Source organism: Venturia canescens, chromosome 1 (genome assembly GCF_019457755.1).
Source record: "Venturia canescens isolate UGA chromosome 1, ASM1945775v1, whole genome shotgun sequence".
Lineage (NCBI taxonomy): Eukaryota > Metazoa > Arthropoda > Insecta > Hymenoptera > Ichneumonidae > Venturia > Venturia canescens.
This window is the reverse complement of record NC_057421.1, coordinates 30,716,213-30,736,676: the sequence shown is the minus strand read 5'-3', so window position 1 is coordinate 30,736,676 and position 20,464 is coordinate 30,716,213. Positions and strand designations below refer to the sequence as shown.

General features: G+C 37.4%; 1 protein-coding gene across 7 annotated transcripts in view; it reads left to right on the top strand.

The window, feature by feature from the left end:
* dnc (phosphodiesterase dunce) overlaps positions 1-20,464 on the top strand; it is a 423,146-nt gene that overhangs the window by 226,838 nt on the left and 175,844 nt on the right. The window lies entirely within an intron of this gene.

Sequence of the window (20,464 nt, the reverse complement as noted above, 5' to 3'; positions counted from 1 at the left end):
TTTTTTATCCAAAAGTTATGACCTGTACCTTTCAAAAGTTAGGCCAGTTTACAGTTTGGCAATGTTGCATACACTTTAAAGAAAAGTTGGGGAAAAAAAGACGAAGAACTGGTGAAAGCTCAGTCGAAAACACGAACGGTGACGATCCTAGCCTCAAAAAACTGCAAGGGAAACAGATTATTATTAATGTAATCTCAGCAAATCTCCTAATAAATCTGAAAAAATTGACATTATTCAGCAAGCCTCGTTCATGTTGCCCAAAAAATTTCATATTTTTAGCATCATTTTTAACGGAGATATCACTGAATGTGTCTTGACTTCCATAAGATTACATGTTATTTGGCTCAAATTGTTATTGATTTTTCTCAGCAACGACGCTCCTAAACTGTCTGAAAATTGAACTGATTTTTTTTTACACTTCACTTGATAAGACGCACTCGGTTTAAAAGCGATGACATCATTTTCATTCTAATGCCTCAACGTCCTTAAGGTGATGGAGCAATCGCTATCTCGCCACCATGAGTGCGAGAGAGATAGCTGCAATTTTCGAAATTGAATATCTTCGACACGGTTCGATCAATAAAAAAAAGCCCCTGTCAGCGTATTTTTGCCATCTTTCCGCGTCCGCTGACAGAGCCTTTTTTTGATTAATCAAACGACAGCGGAGAATTTTCATTTCGAAAATTCGAGGTGAGGTTAGTCGACTGATCCATGCTCTTAAAGAAAAGACTTTTGTGAAATCGAATTTGGCTAGCCGATATCACATTAAATTGTGTAAGAAATTAATGGAACAGAATCCTCATAGTCGAAGGGTAATGACGGAGTCGTTTGTTTTATTCTCGGTGAAAATATTATTTCAGAGCTTTTAGGTCATTTCAAAACCAAACTTGTCAATAATGTTTTTATTAAAATTATTTTTATCATTTTTTCGGCATGGGATTTATTTTTCAGACGATAATGTGGTGATGCCAATTGCCTATAGAATATTTTAATAATATATCAATGCTACACTGAATGTCAGAATGTCACAAGTGACGGTTCATTAGCATTGAAGTCAGCATGATTTGCAAACGTTCATTTCATTTGATTCTCATAAGCTTACATATTAGATAAGAAAGGTTATTTTATAAATAGATTGGTCAATGTTGCTTAAAAAGTACTTCAAACATAAAATCTCAATTCTCAATTTTTTATAAAATTCAATTGGAATTTTAATAATTGATGATTCGAAAATTCTGGATAAATATAGACATATTGGAAAATGCGTGATCCTTAATAACCTGTAAAATTCCATACGCATATTCGGAAAGGACAGGCACGTAAAAAAAACCAACAGTTAGTCATCATAATGAAATTATTTTTCGCCTTTTAAAGTGCCTGAAAAGTACAGCTGAGAGGAATAAAATGGTTTTTCAATATTAAAAACCACATATAAATTCTAATTTTCATGTTATGTATTCATTATAAAATTGTTTCTAATGGTTCCCTCGTACAATCGTAATCTTACATTCCATTCGAGAGCTTCTTTGATATATGTACAATCAGTTGGATGCAATCAATGACTTAACTTATTTGAATTGCTTTATCAGAAACTTCATGAAATAATAATGAAAATACATTAGAAAGTAGCATTTATTGATTGAAATTACATAAACATTCTTATCAAAATCGCCTGGTGTAAGTTTGGTTAAATTTTTATTTTTGAACAATTTCACAAACATGATATATTTGTCTAGAAAAACCAGCCAGCGCGTGCCTGAGCTAGTATCGTTAAAAGTTTGCTTGCGCGCATTTTTTTTCAAATACGTGCATTATCACGGAGTGAGAATCTTTTTATTGAGCAAAATAAAACAGTGATTCGGTATAGAAAAATTGACTCAATTTTGTTTTTGATGCATTTGGTGAACGTCATACGCTGGTTATGTAAGAGGAAGAGATCCGGTGAAAAATTATAACTTTTGGCGAATCTACAGATTCAACGCAAAAACTCAAATCAATTGTAAACGATTCAGCATAGTATTGCTATCACTCAATGTGGTTCAATTTGTGCCAAATTCGCGAGCATCCGAAAGCTCTGATTCCTCTATTTCCTTTTGGCTCGAGCCCTCTCTCCCATTACAGCTGTTATCCCGCCTTTTTTAAGGTATATTTTCAAATGTAAGCTCATTTTACGTGATTCACGAATGGAACAAACCCAAGCGAAGTAATACAAACATCGCGATATTACAGGAGCAAAGCAGTACAGCCCAGCTCATTAGTCGAAGTCCAGTTAATTTAATTCGACATTGATCGGAAGAGAAATTCTCTGAAATTTTCGCTCCACATGCGGACTTGACGTGTGTACGATGTGTGCTAATTGGAAATTATTGTTGAATTATGGACAAAACGGTATTCAAAGCTGGACCAATGTGATTATTTTTTCAAAAGAAAGATCATACCAATGAGCTACATTGATTCGTCAAGGCTACATGGGCGGAGATTTTTTTCGACCGAGATCGATCGAACGATGTGTCGGATACTCACGAATTCAAAAGCTCGGGTATCTATGCCCTTAATATTATATTTCCATTGTACGAGTGAATTGTTTCAGCTCCTTTTGACAGCACCATTTATGAGAACTTGCGTATTTCCCGTGATTTTCAAATCGTGTAACTATTGAAATGAATTTTAACGTAGTTAAAAGTGTTGCTTAATGAATAAATTTAAAAAATATGCAAAAAAAAATAATATCGAAGCTCGCAATACCATGCTGGTTGCATTAGATTGGATAATGAACTACGCGGAAACTAGCAAATGAAACAGTAAGAGCAGTCGAACTTTAGATTTCTGATATATTTTTTCTTAAAAGGTTTAAATTTGTTGGTAATTGTGGCAGAAATAACACTCGTTTTACAGGCGAGATGAACATTCCGAACGATTTTTTTTTCAATCGAATTAGCGAGACACTTTTCTGCAAATATTTGCCACTTGAAAAATCCATTAAAGCCCACCGTCGAGAAGAGTCGTGGAATGATGGCGGCCAGCACTAAAAAACATTTATTTACAATGTTTCACGCCTAATTGAACTTTATCGTTTTCACACCGTTTCGTCGTGAAATGAAATTTTACGTCGACCTAAGTTTGCGTTTTTACGTTTGCTAGTAAATATTTTTTGTCTAAATCGTTCATTCGCTTTTTTATGCTTAATTTTGTCGTGGAACGACGGTACGTTTTAATGACAAAATTCATATCTCACTGAAGAATTAAAATGAAATGGGACACTGCTCTGTCGAATCGGGTTTTATATTTCTGCTGTATGCCTTTCGCGTTTGACCATAATTTAATCCCAGTTTGGTCCTCTTATCTTTCTATGAACCTATTTTCCTTTCGCCGGACACATGTGCTGCGATGAACGTTTCTAATGTAGACTCATCATGCAAACAAATACGACGAAATGCTTTGCTCTTAAATTTCTCCTCTCAAGGTAGTCCACGTAACGAACAATGAGTATTAAACAACCGAGGCAAACATAATTATTACGTTGGTGCCAGACAATCCAAACCATTTCCTTCAGAAGTATACTTGACCAAACAAAGCTTATTGATTATTACTCTGAAGCGAATGCGTACCACGAGAAATTGGTTTGGTTGCACAGTGGCTCCAGAAATCTGATTTTGATACCCCAACTTGTAAGCCGTCACTGTATTTCTGTGTGTACACAGTTCCTACGTGCCTGTAGAAATTATCACGCGTTCTAAGGATGGCATCCAAACAACCTCTTCGAGCAATGTGTTCCAAAATTACATGTAAATTGCATATCCACCTGTGATGAGAAATAACATCTTCCCTGGTGGAGTCATTCTCGGCTGGACTTGCGACGATGTACATGCAAGTATTCGTACATACAAAACGTGAATATTCGTTTATTCTATTTTACTAGTTGAATTTTCGTAATATCGATACATCTCTAGGTTGAATTTTTTTTTATTCGTCGTGCTTCATTATCCAAGGGGGAAAGCTATCATTTGGGTACTCTTTTAAAACTTCTGTTTGAATTTTTTTACAATGAAAATGAATACAAACATTTTTCAGTATTCAGAGGATGCATTGACTTTGGAAAATATCCATTGGAAGAGTGAATTCAGGGGAAATGATACGAAAGCTGCGAGCTTTTCGCTTTTTTGTATTTTTACATCCTCAGTCGATCCATCAGTTATTAATTGGACCATTTTCTTGGAAGAGATAACAACGATTTATTTTTACAAAGCTATTGCAAATTGAATTTGAGAAAGCTTTGTTCCGCATTCACTCGAAACGCTGTGAAAATTGAAAATCGTTTAGAGGGTGCTGGTGCAATGGTTATCGAACTCTTTTTTATCCCAAGCATAAGTGAAGGTTCGTCTCTCTATTTTCCTGCTCGATATGAAAGACTTAAATTTCGATGTAACCACAGGAAATATTTATGAATCCCAGAAATATGGGCTTTTGGATTATTTGCTTCGGGAAAATGGAAATGTCCAGTTCATACCGCTCAATACTTTTCCTTTAATTTTTGACAAGTTAATCAAAGCAATCGAAAATTCTATCAACAGAAAACCATGGTGGATCCATGATCAGTTAAGATTCAGAAAAAATCTGCTTCCATTGAACGTGCCAATTCAGGCAAGATACTTGTTAAATATGTATTAAATTCTACGTTACGCTCCAATTTATTCAAGAAACAATTGATTCATCGGTTTACGTCATTCAGCAGAAGCAACAAAGAATTTTTGTTCTGTCATTTTAGTCTCCCATTTGCTTATTTTTAATTTTGATTTCGGTACAATCGTTGAAAAGTACGTTTTTTTTAAGAATCTAATCAGTACGAAGCTTCGTGCAAGCAGTCGTTTGGAAAACGCACCTGTACATTCGCTGGATTTCGATTTTATTCGTGCAATTTACAACATTTCAATTTAATGAATTTTTTGAAAACTATTCCATCATTTCCAGTGCTGTCGAACATGCGCACCACTATTTTCATTCGTTCGAATACTTATTGCGCTACTCAGACTAATCAAATCTCATGTGAATTTGGTTGTATTTCGAAAAAACAATACACGAATTACCCCTCGTAAGAATAAACTTCAGCTCCGGGTACTCGGAGTGAGATATGCAATTTCTCACTTATTTTCCACCACTTTTATCCAACACAAATATATATACATATAATAAATATATGATCGTGGGAACCACGATAGGGGTACTGAGGACATAAACTCCATAATGGTACGGGTTGTACAGAGGACCAGACTCGGGAATCCTGGGCAAACGAATCGGCTTCTCTCGCTCTGCCCTACGTGATGTACCGTGAAGGTACGCGCACGTATATACGTATATAGTTGGTAGGCAGTGTAGCACTGCTCGGCTCCCGAGGGATCGATACGAAGCCCGCTGGATTCCCTGCTGCTGCAGCAGCTCAAGCTGCAAGACTCGATGTGGGTGACACTCTCACTACAATTCAGTTCACCGTTCTTTAAGTAAAATACGTAAAATAAAAAAAATTTTTAAAATAAATAATTCAGGAAATTTCGATTTTCTATATTCTTTGATTACCCTTTTCCAGGATTCTAATGTAAAGAAAAATTATGAAAATTCAATTTTGCGGACGCGTGCGAACGCAGAAGCCGTTCGAGCTGATTCCAGTCGTTGGTTTTATTTAAAATTCCAATATTTTGTAGTTTTTCAAGAAATGTTTGATCCTGTATTAGCTCGACATTATATTTTCAGAAAATATCATTTCCGTTCTGATTATTCGGTTTACAAATATTTTTCTGTGTTGTGACAATCTGTTTCTGCGTAATAGTCTTCAGCCTCTATATAGTATATAGATTGCGTAATACAGATTCGACAAGGAGAACAGTCTGGAAGCTGTTAAACGCCTTATTCATGGGAGCAATTTATTTTTTTTTGTCATTCAAAATGAATTGCATCTGGGCTTGAAATTTTCACAATGCGGCGTTATATACAGACTGAAATAGCAATTTTTTCTGCGGTTAGTTGATGCTTCATTCAATTCTGAAAGAAAACGATTGGAAGTACGATTTCGTGGGAAGTGAGATTGTTCGCTAAATCGAAGCTTTCGCTTCGCAACCATGCACGTGGCCGTACTCGTCCGCGATGATAATGAAATTTCAAACGCCGGTTGATATATGGACATGGAAAAAAAACGATTTTTGTGCATCGCAAATGGGCGTTTTATTTAATTAAAGCACAAATTTAACGTACTCTGTTAAATTGCTGTTTTGGAAAATTCCCAGATTTATTCCACTCAATTATAGCTTCGAAACCGCTTCACATTTCATGTTTTTTTTTTTTCTTTTTTTTTCAAGACTTCATTCAAAATAATTTTGAATAATTTTTGAATTTCATTCATATTTTGAATTATTTTGAAAAACGTGATTTTTTGAATCTTGGATTTTTCATATTGTGTGTTCGGAAGGATTTCTTTGTAATTTCACCATCTCTTGCTCGAGGGTAATAGATTTTTTCGTTGGTGCATCAAATCCTGCTCCTCTGTTTTCATTCGTATATGCTGTTTTATTTTCTTTGTCCTGCGGAGGAGTATTGACGAGAAAAAAAATGTCGGTCGGTCACAGATCGTTTATCGTTGACAGACAGAAAAAATACATACATCTCGTAGTCCTTTGTTTCGAATTTATTGTAGTTTTGCAATTCATCATTCGGATTGCAATTGTTACTTTTTTGTTGGCTGTCGAAAAATTCGCGTGAGTGATGATTATTGCGTGTTTTAGCAAAGAATAATGATATAGCGAATATTCAATATTTTCCATAACTATCCTTCGCTCATACTCATCTCACTTTTTCCAAATGTTTCGGTCTGATGTAAGAATTGTTATTTTCAAAATGCCAGTACGATAAAAAATAATAAATAACTTGATCGAATTATGAAAAACGAAGAGAAGGTTTGAGACGGAAAAATTTCATCTTCGTGAAAGAATACAGTTGCATTCAAAATGATGCCATTTTTTTGATTGGTCGGATGCTCGATGTATGTTCGATCCAGTGCGCTCCTGACGATCTCACAAAGTCATTACAGCTAGCGTCGTTTATACGAGAAAGTATTTCGATTCCGTCCGGAACAAATATGTAGATTGGTGTATGTAACATCGTGTATAACAATCGTTTAGACTCTACATCGATTTTCGTTCAGTTGAAATACGATTCTATTTGTCCATTGTAAACACGAAAGTCTTCCGTTCCTGACAATATTTTTGTTTGATGTAGCCCAATCGCATTAACAATTTTTTCGTTTCCACCTACGAAGAGAGCTTCGTTTTTAAAGGGGCATGGATGAGATTTCTTTTTCATTTTTAAGGACTAACCTTCGCACCGCTGATATGTTGAGAAAATAATCTGAAATAATGCCGAGAGGTAGTGATCGATAAGTTCGTCAATGGCTCTGTCTCATCATTTATTTGTACTGTTTCTTTATCTGATAATATATTTTGCGGAAGTGATGCTCGCGTATATTTTTAACTAACGAATTTAAGTTTTGAGTTCTCAGCTCGTCCAAGCACATTTTTCGTTGCACGTACGCTTGAATTTTTCGTTTGCCGACAGAAAAGAGATTTTGGTGTAATTAATGTTTCAACCGCAATGACATGGTTCGTTTTTCTTTTGAACAGCTCGGGGACGAAAATCTTGGTGTTTGTTCCACACCTTTAAACAAAGAGCTTTAAAACGAAGAAAAATGTATACGAGAGCCTCGACGCAAGCTCGTTATTCGACTAAATACTCTCCCAACTTTCTTTGCTGTGCTCGTTATTTGAAAATTCTTCTGACCCTTGAATTCTCGGATGTGTAACCGAGGCAAAAACTGTAATGAATTTCGTATGGCTCAACCCGAAAAATTCTTCTCTCACTTCGCTCCGTTATTTTTTCTAACATCACGGAGCCAAAGTCTCATGTACCTTAGTATACACACGTATGTATGGATAAATATTCTTAGCAATAATTATTTTCTAACTTACTATTCAATCAAGAAAGAAATTCTGAAAATTTTTTTCCGCTAATGTCAAGAAGTCAAATTCCCTTTGCCTGTACGAATCGTTGAAGATCGATCCCATGAACGAACTCAAAGAAGACTTTACAGCCCAACTTTTTACCTATGCGCCAACTTCTCAAGGCACGAAACATTCAAAAGCCAATCATAAATCTGACTAAAAAAATTGACATACCATCGTCGATAATCAGCTTGGATTATAACTCACATTACAAGTATTTCTATGAAATCCTATTGGAAAGTCACAAAAGTGTCGCCCTGACCTGCTCTGGTGGCCAAATATCCAACTGCTGAAAACCAGTCGCCGCCTGGGCTTTCCTATGACTGTGTATATAAAAAATGGACGCTCATTCCCAGTCAACTTGCTAAGCCACGCCACGCCTAATGTTTCCCAATAAACAAAGTTCATGAAAGTTTACTGTTCACTATGTCCCGATGAATGACTCGAACAAAAAAGTCACTGTAACGTTTTCAGAAAAAAAAATGCGCCATTTTTTCGCATACGTTTATTGCGAGATAGCATTATCTGCTCCTCTCTATCCCAAGGGTATAAGAACCTTTGGTAATAAAGGAATGCCAGAGAGTCTAGGCTTGTGCTGACCGTGCCCTATCCGGTGAACTCGGAGAGAACTTGACCTATAAAAGCTCACGGAGCTACATGTACAGTGTAATGTCCGACTGCACGCGATCCAACGATTTCAGAGACCGAACGAAGACTTACGAGATTTGAAAGTTGACTCGATTCTTTGTGAACGCCAACTCCCAATTTTAAAGTGATTACGAGCGACTGGAAACCATAGAATCTACTCCGAATGAAGATAGATCATTTCATCAAATGTTTAAAAGAAAAGGAGAAAAATTTCAGATATTGAGACGGTATGAAATTTTTTTCGCATGGGATCACATGTTGTGGGGTTTTAAAGCGAAATTCGACATGTTCGCGATGTGACACGGCTCACTGTTAACGCGACCCATTGCCCTTGGCGTACAATATAGTTCGAGCCGTTTCGATCTGTATGCAAAAAGTTCGTGTAATCTAATTTCGAAAATACTTGGCCAATATTGTTCGATTGTTCGATCAAAACTCAACCTTTTTTTTGAACAATATATTTATGATTTTTTTTTTGGCTTTTTTTTATCATTATTATTGGATTATGGAAGCAGGTTTCGAAATAAATGGCACAAAGTTTAAGCAGAGCAATTATATATTTTATTCAATGAACTTTACTCTAAGAGATCTATCGATTAACTGAGCGTTGCAGTGGTCGAAAAAGTGACTCTAACTCTAACGACAAAGGGCCTCGTGTCGACCTCTTTCCTGATCTGTATATTCGTTATATAAACAAACTTATAGGACTGCGAGCACGCTCTCATGTGTGTATTGTTTAATATCAAGTTTTATTACTATGCTGATGGATTATTTTTGCTCATATTCCAATAATTATTCTCCAATGGTGTAGGGTTGCTAACAACTGAAAAAAAATGTTACGATTTTTGTTAGATCAATACAATGGAGGCGTACCACTTTTTAGCCCACGATGTCACGTTCTTGGAAAGTAACGTCATCTTTCAGCGTTTATAAAACACAGCGAAGCAACATTAATTCGACGTAGTTGAATTAATATTGATTGGCGAAAAATCGATATTTTTTTATCTGTTCAAAAGTATATATTTCCACCAGAAATAAAATGACGACAATGTAAGTACACGAGAAAAAACGAAACTATTTTTGCTCGTTACTTCAACAACTATTTCACAGTCGTTCGAAGACATCCAAAAAGACAATGTTTGCAAAGGGTTTGGGTACAGTATGGTGAGGTCAAAGCTTTTTTATTCAATTAAAGGACTCCCGTTGTGGCCGCGCAGGGGTGCAGATCACGTTTTTTTTCGATCGTTGTTCATTTATTCTCGTTCATTGGATTTTCTCTTTGATGCATTGATTCCACGCTGGTGGAACTCTCAGATTTTCTCGACCAGCAAAACGCTCTTCGCCATGTCACGTGAAGCCAGAAACTACACGAAACCTCGTTCGAAGCTTCTGCTTCTCTTCGTTGATCTAATTAAAAATTTAGACGATCATTGAGCCAACATCAAGAGCTTCGATCTCTCTATGAGCCATGAATCTCCGAATTCTGAGATCGTTGAGTTTGAAAAAAACGGATTGAGAAAAAAATGTGTGCTTTTTTTTAAATTGCGGTGAATGAAAAAATACTTGTAAATATTTGTTTTTTGAAAATATGATCTTTGAACTCTTCTTTTTCATGCTCTAACTCGCGTTGGTCAATAACTTCTAAATTGAAGGACACGCGGATAAAGTCTCTCCGTATGTTGGATTGAGATTCAGCCTTGAAGCGTGCTTCTATCCTCTGTGTCGACGATGGAAGTGTGACGATTAAAGGGACTTTTTCAATTCCACACGAAGGGTGTGTACGATAACCGGTAAATTTGACCAAGAAGAATGCTCAAGTGAAAAGAAACGGAGCCTTTTTCTTCCCACCTTTTGCATTTTTTCTTTTTACTTTTCTCATTTTATTCGCCGCAACAGCCAGCAAAGTCAATGGGAAAAGAGCACAGCGGAGCATAATGTGAAATGTCAAGGCCACGAGAAGGTTAGGAAGTAGATCGTTTGCCCAAGACCACTAACTCGAGGTATCACCCTCGTCGCGTCATTATTCTGAGCTCCTATTTTTCACCCTCCCATCGGAATCTCCTTGATACAAGTCGATCTTTTGTGTCTATCGTCTTTCACTCAAATCGTATATTCTGAAATACTCTTTTTCTCTTACTTCGACTCATTCCTCCGAACTGACTAATTTCGACAATATTCAGGTCTCAATATTTATACGAGCAAGGCTCCTTTGCATGTCTCCCCCAATGGAACATGAACTATCAATACAAATCAAACGTTCGATTCTTTATTTCGTACTGAGAACTTTGAGAAGAACGACTTTGTGAAAGCAAACGTAATACTTGTCAGGTCCCCCTGCACTAGACCGCGATAAATTTGTGTATAAATCTCAAGTACTCCTCAACTAGACAGTGAGTTGATAAACCAAAATTAGTTATTGTGAAGAAAAGAATGAAGAAGTCAGAAAATTGGCATTTTCGAGTACACAGCTCTTGATAACTAAAAATTTGAAATTTCCCAATACCCGCTGTGTTTCGAATTCGGACTTGAACATCCTTTTAAGGTGTTCTGAGCTGAGGCTCAGAACAAAGTCGTCTTTGAAAGTCAGGATCGTACCATGCGTATATAAAAATAAAAAAATAACTCATAAAGAGCAGATCATTGTTGCATGCAGTATATAGCCACAAATCAGTTGTGTGCCTCTGAACTAGTGATTTTATTATTATTTTCACTGTTTCGTCTCTTTTCTTCCGTTGAAAGAGAATTCATAAAACGAGCTAACCTGATTTTGAGCATACAAAGCTGTGGAGGCCTGAAAGGCGGATATGAAAGCGAGAAAATGGATCGACGTGCATTGCCAGCTTTTGAAAAATCGCATGAAAAAGCGAGAGGGAAAAATCTGTTATGCATTTAACATTGTACTTTCTGTCGCCATTCCACCCGAGGAATTGCATGGCCACGGACGCGGAAGGAAGCTTTGTGGTTCGCGAAGGTGGTACAAAAAATGGTGTTATCGACCGACCTCGAGACCTTCCCGCGACATCCTAATAAAAACAGCTCAATGGGAATAATGCGAATGAAAAAATTGGCAAACTCTTTCCACCCTGTTTTTTAAGCTCATGAAAAAATGTCGGTTAACAAAGGTCTTCCGAATCATCTACTTTTACTTATCGGGCTTTATTTAGAAAAAAATTTTCGAGCTCGTTAAGAACTTCGAAAAAAAAAATTATTCTCTTCTCACGATTTCTTTTGTCCTGACTCAAGAATGGCATTTTAAAAATCATCGAAATCAAACTAAACATATTTTTTCAAGCTAGAAAATGTCTTATTTGGTTTCTGCAATATAATTATTTTCCACGGAGGTACTGTCTTCCAAAAATCCCAAAAAAACTTGGAAAATGTTCACCTCCCAAAGTTCTTTCGCTGAGTGCATCTATCACAATATGAGGAAAGGTATGATGGACCACAAATGTATAATTCCAGATTCAATTAAAGTATTACACGAAAGTTGAAAGGCATCTTGTCAATTACAAAGTGCTGCCCAAAAGCTTGGAAAATTAGACCCTAATCGTACCCTATCATCTTTCTTTTGTTCTCTTTTCAACTCATCAGATTTTAATGATTGTCAGAGTTCCACTTTCCACTAATTTTTCTTGCTTTTGAATATCTGGACCATGGTCTGCACGCAGAGCTGAATCGATGTTGGGCCATTCGTGAAGCAATTACGTGAGGGCCCTTAAAGCAGACCGGATATTGGGCAATTACCTGTCCCCCGGTGGAGCAATGCTCGATCTCACTCTCGAAGAACGGGGAACCGAAGGTTAATCGATCCCTGACTGACCCCCGCATTACTCTTATCTCCTCGTTCCACGCTCGATACTCATCTCGTTTACACACGTAGTGCACACATGTACCTCTTTCCCTTAATACCAAAGGGACCTAAAACTCATTCCGAAAGATGGGAAACAAGTTGTATTACGCTCTCTAATGTCTGACCAATTTATACCCTCATGTTCCTGTGAGTGTGTGTATATCAGCAGCTTGTCTAGCTTTTCCCTCGGCACAAGCCGAAATCTGCTGAGTCCCACAGCCCGAGAGTTCTTCCTACGCGTTATATTCTCCTATTACGTTTCCTCCTTCTTTCTCTCCATGTTGAACTTTAGCAAAGAGATTGGAAAAGTGGGCTTCCTGTTCAGTCAGAATTACTTCCCCTTCGAATTTCCCAACCTACGATCACGATTTTTTTTTCACGTGAAGCTTGCTTGGTGAAATAAGGTTTTGGGCCAATTTTAACGAGCCGAAATCTTTTTTCCCCAAGACAGGGAACCCGGCCATGAAGAATTGTGTTTTCGTGTGTGTGTGTGTGTGTTTTTGTTCAGAATCCTTCTTTGCTTTATACTATGATGAAGAATAAAATGGCGAGATGCAAATTAGCGGATGAACTGTAACTATCACGTTTTTCTTTTTCCTCCTGCTCTGTACTTCTCGTCTTCAAAAACATTTTTATAAAACCTGTGAAAAGCTGTTGCTTTGCCCGGATCCTTCTAACTTTCGTTTTTCGTGTTTTCCCCTCGAAGAATAAGTAACTCATGTTTCAGACGAAAATCGAGTTAGGCAAAGGTTTCGCATTAACATTTCAGCGAAAAGTATTCGGTTAAACCTCGCATTCCCGAGGTGTGTTGGGAAAAGTAAAAAGTTGAAAAACAAACGAATGTAGTCAATTTACGGAGCATCTAATTCTTGCGCACGTGCTTCCGTACACCAATGACGATGTAACCTCCGAACCACATCAAACACTTATTCGTCATGTTTAACGAACATCGCATTAACACCGCCTGTACTCAATATGAAGTTACACAAAAATGTATTACTGTAGATCTATGGAAAATTTCCCACCGTCAAAACGACGTAAATCAAATTCTCACACACGGCCTTGGTACACTATAGACACTTTTCGCTACGTTATACTGCTACGTAAGTAATCGAAGAAGACGAAAAGAGAAAGAACGTAGAGCGGAAAGGTACCAGAAAAAAAAACACGACGAGAAACTTTCGCGGTTTTATTCCTATCTTCCAGGATTCCGAGCATGTCGCATCCGACTTTTTACACATAAAGTGACTTCGTACATCGGCAGACATACGTGGACCATACATGCAGCGTGGAGTTAACGTACTCAAAGTGTATCCTGTTGTTCCCTCCCTCGACAATCATCGAGCAGTCAGATGAGAGGCGTTGTATACATTACCGCTTACAACGTGAACGTTGACGAAAATGCTAAACGTTCGTGTAAATAAAACTTTACATGTTCACATGCAGCTGTTTCTTCTCGAACGCACTCTGCAATGATTTTTGTTGAAATAGGATTACGCTGAGAAAAACTATAATTGCGCTCTCTTTTTTCAAAAATTACAAATCAATAACACATTTGTTTGTTATTTTCAATGAAAAGATGACGAAAAAATCTGACGCGATGAGATAACGAGGCCAAAGTTTCTTTCCAAAAAGTCTGATTTTGTTCAAAATTTGTCATGTTTCACTCGAGAAACTGCGCTATCAGTTTCTCACTCCTTGGTGTCTTCATACCTTCCAGCTTATTTTCCCAAAAAAACGTCAATCGTCAACGCGAAAAAACCATTTTGCTTGTGCGCCTCATTGCTCTTCGTGTCGGCGAGTATGTTGGATCACGAGACACATTATAGCGATCACTCGCGCCTGTGATCGATAAATCAGCCGATCGATTTAAAAAGCTCATGTTGTTGTGAGCATAGATAAGTAGCATACCTGCGTACTAGCCAGCACTCGATGCGATAAATCATATTGGGAAAAATACCAAAATGCCGGCGTGTAAACGAAAAAACTTGGAGGCGTGAAAAAAAACTGTGAGAACCAAATTATATCGACTGTGAGTGCGAATGAACTTGAAATTACAAAAATTAAATGTTTCGAAAAGTACGTTTTAAATAGAAATATTCAGATCTTATTATTTATTGCGATACATACTTTAAATTCACCGTCTAGAATCTTCCACTCTGGTAGAACTTACGAAAGGAAAGATTCCCCCTCCTCTCCGAACCCCTAACAAAATAATGCTGCTCCATTGTTATACAGTCTTGCAGGACTGAGAGTTAGGAATTCTGAGATAAAGACGAGTGATGCGAGTTCACCCTATTCCAGTATTCATGTCGACCTGAGCCTCAGGATTATACAACATCGAGGACACTAATAGACCGATGTGATGGGGTTGTAAATCGAAATAAGTCAGGGTGAAGTAATAGCACATCGTTAATCGTTAAGTCGTTCGAAGATGCCGTCTCTACGTTGACTTTTCCTCACACATATTCACTCTCTTCCTCTTCTATTTCTCACGAGCGAATTCCGGCTATACGAGAAAGATATTTGCATAATGGACCTCACGATAGTGGATTCCCTTGTTACACAGAGTTTGCATGACTTCAAGCGAACACGGAGAATATTCTCTGCCTATTAGGTCTATGGAAATTTCTCTAGTCACGGTGGAAAAATAAGTCTGATTTGCTCTGTTCTGTTATAAAATCTCGAGAATTCTCTCGTTCAAGAGACATTGTAAAGTGCGATTCAAATATTTCTCGAGCCACACCAGAGTTGAAGATGGTTCAATGTAGTTTTACATCCCGACGTAGACTAAATTTATTCTAAAAATTTATAGCTACGATCAATCGGAGGGTAATTCGGAATTGACAATTCTTGAGAATGCACTCGAATTCACCAAGTACTCCATTCATCATACGACGAGCGCGTGGGCAAAGAGACGTTTTGCATCTCGGGCCTTGGTATTATTTTAATAATATTACCGTAGTTGCGTAAAATTGTTCGTACCAAAGCATATATCCGTCCTCGGTTTTTAGTGTTATAATTATAGCAGATGAATAATCATAGTTAAACCGGAAGTCATAGACTCTGACAAAACTGCGCTCCTCTTCTAAGTCATAAATTCTACACTCGTGAATTCACAAGTGTTCTTCATTGAATAATTTTAGAATAACGGTGATATTTACTAATTTAACACGGTGTTCAACATTTTCCATCCGGATCGTGAGGAACGTTTCTTTATTAAACGATCGTATTTATATATATGTCATTTCGCCATTTTTCTTTCTGAGCTTATGAAAATAGAACTTGGCATCAGATGATCTCAATACGCTCATAGGGCCTTTTCGAATTCCATCGTATTCACGTAGCGAAGTGGAACCCAATGTCTGTTTTACATACCGCTCGTTTTTTTTTCTTCAAATAATCATTTCAGAGTTTTAATAAATTCTAAAAACTAGCAACTCGATGTGAACCTCATGCAAATGAATCATGATAAAAGTTGGACTTTACTGGCACAAATGACGTAGAACGCCATGTGGGCGATTCACATTCATGTAAACCGACTAGTGCTTTATAAGATTCAGGAAAAATTGAGCGTTTCCGTACTTACCGACTGTCGATTCATCTGTTTCCTGCGTTTAAACGTTTCGACTGTTATGCAATTCTCTATTTTTGGAAATCCATTTCTGACATTGTCGTTTTCTTCTCACATTTACAGATTTCCAAGTGTGAATCAAATCGGTTCCTGTCTTTTCGACACTCGGGTACAGTCGGTAATTCAGTGCTCCACTCTCTCGAAGTTGTGTAGCTTCGGTGCAATCATTTTCTAACGTTTTCAAGTCAGATATTTTGAAAGTTTCAACCGAACGTATAAAAAAAATTCAGAAAAATCGTCGAAACTCAATTTGTTCGTTGTCGTTTTCATACAATGCTCGTAGGCCCAAATTGTTATTAATTTCATTGCACAATTAACATTTATTGTTTAGTTTTTGAAAGTTAACTTTTTAGGTAAACTAAAGCAACACTCAATTGTTGAAAGTAACAATCCTCATTTTTATAAGCCTTGGCAGGTATTAACGATTAAAATTGCGTGAGCACACTTCTAAAATTTACTTAAATGTTCGACCTCATGATTGAGATTGTCCGAAATAATACAATCAATTGTTAGATGTTCTGACGGCATATCTTCGTATAAAAAAAAACCCTTAAATAATCGAGTTTCCAAAATGATAATAGTTTATCTCGTTATTCGCATGTTTTTTTATCAATTTTCGTTCAGCCGAACACTCCAATGCGTTCTAATATCATGGAATGGAAAGTCCATCGAATGGATAACAAGATAACTTAAGGTGTTCCTTTCACGAACTCGAAATCTCTACAAAAAATTGATTTTAATTTACAGTAAAGTATAACTGTATCCGAATAGATTGGCGAAATTTCAGGTCAGGTTATCGACCATTTAATGAAGAATTAAAATCTCAAAAATCGTAAAATTTCTACAGGAGCTTATGGAGATCATCACCACATTTCTATTTCTATTCAATAATTTATACACTGAATATCTCTAAATTCCTGACAAAAACTATCTCACGGATAGAAAAAAATGTAAGGAATTCATAGCGACAATAAAAATAAAGGGTTATCGAATGTTGAAAAGAGATATTAACGATATAAGTTGGAAAAATGACAGAAGCAGAAGCTTTTCCCATGTAACAGCGACATCTCAGAGGTTAGGAATCAGTCCAAACTTCGAGTACCCTAGTTTGCGACACCAAAAAATACGGCCCTGCGAAAGGAATACCTTAAGGAGTGCGTTCTGGAAGGTTGTGTTATCATTTTTCTCGATTTTTATCTTTTTGGTGTGCGACGTCGGTGGAGAAACTTGGGAACAGCGGAGCTTAGACGCGAGGAAACAGCATCACCACCATCACCATTAATTATTTTGCATATTTGAACGGTAGCCAATTCGAATTCTGAAATCGGGTCGCTGCTTAGTCGACGCATGACGACCTCGACTTCCACGGAGGGCGAATGAGCTTTTGAAAATAAACCCTGCGCACTCTCCCCCGAGAATTTAATTGATACGGTTTCTCGTATTTCGTGTCCTGTGTCCCCGAGTCTGTCACACGCTTACGCTGTCTTTTCACACACTCTTCGAACTGTATTTCTATAATTCTTTTCAAGATAACGTGTAACGCTCTGGTTAATTCAATATTTTTTCAAATTCATGAAATTACTCCGTTCATATATGGTTAGGACGTTTTTAATGTTTGTAATTAATTCAAGGTAAGACAACCACAAGATTTCGAGGTAACTCGAAAATTGATATGATTGAATTGTTGGAAAGGTTTCAGCGATTTTGATGACTAATATTCAGCGTCGAAATAAAAATATTCTAGTAGCAGTTGGCAGTTTATAATAAACTTTATGCTCCAAAAATATCGTGTCTCCCAATTTGTAAGAGATCCGCGCGTAACAAGTTTTCCTTTCGCGTTTTTCAATCGTCTCAAAAAAAGTAATGTACATTTGAGTTTTTTCTGTGGCGTTCATAAAACAAATAGTTCCCCAAACGCTCAGTTTGGCCAGCCAAAGACGAAACTTTGTGTGAAGCTTTGTAAGCGCCGTTGCGCACGATACTGAACGATAGCGAATTGAATTTATCACGCTACTTGCGCTATATTACTCAGTCACAATACGATCTCTCAATGCACGAAGCTCACCTTTGTCGTCGAGTTTCATTCAAACCTTTCGGATTCGTTAGTTGTTTTATCTTACTTGTAAATATTCTTTATTAATTCGTCGATTTAATTTCAAATGCAAGAGCCTTCGCCAATTTTAAGGAGCCCTCTCCATCATGTCGAAACCACTCAATGCTTTTCTCATTCTACAATTTCCAAGTGATCGATAGATTCATTCAACAGCTATCCTTTTATAACATTCCACTGTATCGCATTTGCAATCAGACCAAAGGTAACGAGAGAGAGAGTCCGATCGATACAGGCGACTTAATTTTAACTGCGGATCTACTGATCATCAGAAACCCAAACAAACTACCATTTGGTTAACGATTGATGAACGCAGCATGGCTGAGCAGTCGCGCAGCGAAATATTGGCCTCGTCCGAGGCTGCTCCACTGTGGTATTCACCAGAGCCACATGTCAACCGCACACTCATCACCGTCGCTTCAATCCCATGCTTTTCAAGAGTGGAATGCTCTTATTGTTAATTACTGAGTGTCCGAGGAGTAAAAAACAAGTCATCGAGGGATTCGACAATTGGAAAAATACTTGGCGCTACTTTTAATGAATTAGCAGCAATACAAATTGGCAAAATGGCATTTTTGCGCTTATCACTACAATGATCGAGGGACGGAGATTTGTTATGGTACTCTTACTGACTCGATTATTTCCGTTCAATATCAAAACGTCTTTGTTTTTGATATTGTTTCCTTTCATGAAGTGCTTGAAAGTGAAATACTCACTGCAAAGTGTATAAAACAAAATACATGAAGAATTTTATAATATTTTAGTGCATTTGTGATTCATATGCCCGAGAATTGTTGCAAATAATTAACGTCTTCATCATTTTCGACTGATAACTTCGGCGAAAAATCTATGACTTGGCAAAACTCATGATCCGATGAGCAAATTCAAAGGATGCGAAAGCGAATCATCGAGCCAAAAAAGTTATCAGAAAATTGACAACGACAACGTATCGGAATTTGATGACATGATCACTATTTTTCGAGAAATTCTCAATCACAAGGCACCGAAATAAATATGCACGTATTTAGTGCAACAGCTGCATCGCAAAATCTACCATCGAAGCTTTTTTTTCGGGATATGTTCTTGCCTTGAATTATTTCGTACATGCAAATGAGGGACTTCCACAGCCGTTTGTATTTTTGCCAAATAGTGAGCCATGCATGTGACTCGGCGACGCCCGCGCAATCTCGTAATAATCAAGTTTAGATTTGCGAGCAAATTCGTAGTAGCTAAATTATCGTTTCTCGTTCGACATTTTTTCTTCAGTCTCGAAAGTCACGATTTTTTTCAATGTCTTCTACAAATTGAAAATTAGCTTGACCTCCGGATATTGAAAGAATAATGATCATGTTCGTTGGGTCGTTTGGATCGTTAGCTGCTGGTTAGGCGATTGAAAAATTTAATTCTGTAAAACAAAACGATCTTAAACTCCGTTTTCGAGTCTTTTTATGATGCCGAATACAGAATTGGGGTCTTTGGGCTATAAAAAACGTCGCTCCCGTGAATGTTTTATTGTTGTCATAGAGAAAATTGTCACGACCACGCGTGCATCGCTTCTTAACTTTACGGAACCTCGGAAGACGCATGGAGATTTATTGAATCCATTGTAAATTATAAAATTTCAAGGTTTATACGATTCGGGTACGGTCAGATCTGAGGCGCCAAAAAGTACATTTACCTTAGACATATTCGTTCACTTATTTTGGGTCAATGAAACTTTGAAAAATACTGCATTTCACGGTGTCACCGAAATGCCAGGCGCGTCCGAACGATCGGAAAGCATATACGAAATAAAAGCGTTGAAAATTAAACGAATCGAATGTGAGCATCAGGCATGCTCGTGGCGCTTTCAATCGCAGATGATGCCCGCCAGTTCGCGTCCGTCGTCACCTCGTTTTTTCCATCGAATCGTTCGCCAACGTTCGAAATCCCAAGCAAACCAGGAGATTCTATGACGCGTGGCTGCTGGCTGTCACAAAAATTCGGATCGAATGTGATGCCAAAACACGAGGGTGTTAAAAAAAACTTTACTGGCATGTTTTCACAGCAACGAATGATCACGGTTTATGTGAAACATTTTTCGTCCTTTACGCAGTCGGGAGGGCGCCAATTCCGTGGAAAAAAAAGAAAGAAAATTAACAAAAATAACGTGCTTTTTATAATTGTGAATGAGCAATAGA